Source organism: Mytilus galloprovincialis, chromosome 14 (genome assembly GCF_965363235.1).
Source record: "Mytilus galloprovincialis chromosome 14, xbMytGall1.hap1.1, whole genome shotgun sequence".
NCBI classification, from domain to species: Eukaryota; Metazoa; Mollusca; class Bivalvia; order Mytilida; family Mytilidae; genus Mytilus; species Mytilus galloprovincialis.
Genome location: NC_134851.1, coordinates 59,242,435 through 59,244,264, shown reverse-complemented (window position 1 = coordinate 59,244,264; position 1,830 = coordinate 59,242,435). Strand labels below are relative to the sequence as shown.

The window sequence follows — 1,830 nt, the reverse complement described above, 5'->3', positions numbered from 1 at the left end:
GTGGTATCAAGAAGATTTGTATATTTCTGATAGTTTTAATTGTATTTAGTGATTCAAAAACAACAAAGTCCAATTTCAAACTGACATCGCAATCAAACATGTAAGTCGTTTTGTGATAATCAACATAGTTGCAATCTATTTTACTGTTATGCATTTCAAAATGCTTAAAGAAACCGAAGTTTTAAAGTTATACATAGAGTTTACATGCATACACGTTTTGAAATAATTAAAAAATATGACATTCATATTCAATCAAAATAATAGTTTCTGGTGAATAAATGTATTGTAATGCTTTTGTCGATGCATGTGGCAATATCAGACGATTCCTTCTAGTGTTCACATTATCAAAGATACACAAACTGATCAAATACAGGTACAGGCTAAAACAAATATGTTGAGTAAATATGAAAATAAAGTACTGCTTAAAGTAAAAAATCTGGTAATATTATGTCAGACTCTCTATTAAATTGTGTCAAACACATTTGAACGCATGTATCAAAAGTTTGTTTCTTCTAAAAAGTAAACATCTGTATAGAGGAATAGAAATTCAGTTGCGGTTCGTTTATTTATACTTATATTTTTTTTCATGTTAATCCAGTAATGTCCTTCCCTTTCAGATATCTTATGAATCGAACAACGTGTTGCTCATATTGTTATAAAGTGTACTCCACAGAATGTTATCCTACATACAATGGAGGTAATTTTCTTCAGCAATACGAATATGAAATCCAACAGACCAATTCTTTATAATAATACACATTTCCTTAATGTCTACTAGTATCAAAGTTAAAAAAGTCATCAAAACAGGACTGTGTATCATGGATGTTATAGCTATAAAAATGCAAAGTAGACAAAAGTAATATATTTTATATCATATTTGCAGCACACAGGTGATTAAAAATAGTATAGACAACTCGTTTTGTATAAAACAGTCTTATTATTTGTCTGGGAGTTGTCTTACTTCTCAACCGGATTCGAATACCCAACTGACACGAATATACAATATACATTATTGTCATCTTGATTACTAGAATGACTAGACCTTAGACAGCTTGCGGCCAAAACACATTACACCTTCTACAGATATAGACGTCACACGTGTAAAAGAGGGACAAAAGATACCAATGGGACTGCAAACTAATAAATCGAAAATAAACTGACAACGCCATTGCTAAAAATGAAAAGGACAAACAGACACACCAGGTGTGTAAGTGTATTAAAGTACTTGAGGAATTTATTTCATAGACACTCGTGGCAAACAAGGAAATACGTTTTTTAATGCTTTAAAATAAAAATAAAACATAATAAATAATGTTATATGTTCTGTGTTATAAACTGATACAATGCTGAGCACATCCGGATATTCAATTTTGTTTGACTTGTCTATTGTTATCATGTTCTGTTTGTCTTTTGTCTTTTTTCTGTATCTAGAATGTTTTGTCAAATGTCCATATTGGGATCACCGACAATCATGTTCAGGTCGATGTACAGATTCACAAATAAGACTTTACAGCGAGGACGACTGCAAATGTGTACTTCAGGATGCTCCGAGTCACAGAGTAGGTTTTATTTGGTAGAAACGCGCTAAACAGCAGACTAGTGAGTTAAAAGTTGCGAATAAAGATTCAGTGTGAGCAAATAGATAAACTCATCATAGATACCAGGACTAAATTTTGAATATACGCCAGACGCGCGTTTCGTCTACTAAAGACTCATCAGTGACGCTCGAATCCAAAACACTTAAAAAGGCCACATTAAGTACGAAGTTGAAGAGCATTGAGCACACAAATTAGAATTAACTGTAACGGGACAAAGCATAACATTTGAATT

At 32.1% G+C, this 1,830-nt stretch overlaps 1 long non-coding RNA gene across 1 annotated transcript; it reads left to right on the top strand.

Annotated features, from left to right (window-relative positions):
• LOC143058600 (uncharacterized) lies at positions 1–1,561 on the top strand. The gene is made up of 3 exons (XR_012973144.1): positions 1–100; positions 618–697; positions 1,432–1,561. It is a non-coding gene; the product is annotated as an uncharacterized LOC143058600 (long non-coding RNA).
• The last annotated feature ends 269 nt before the right edge of the window (positions 1,562–1,830 follow it).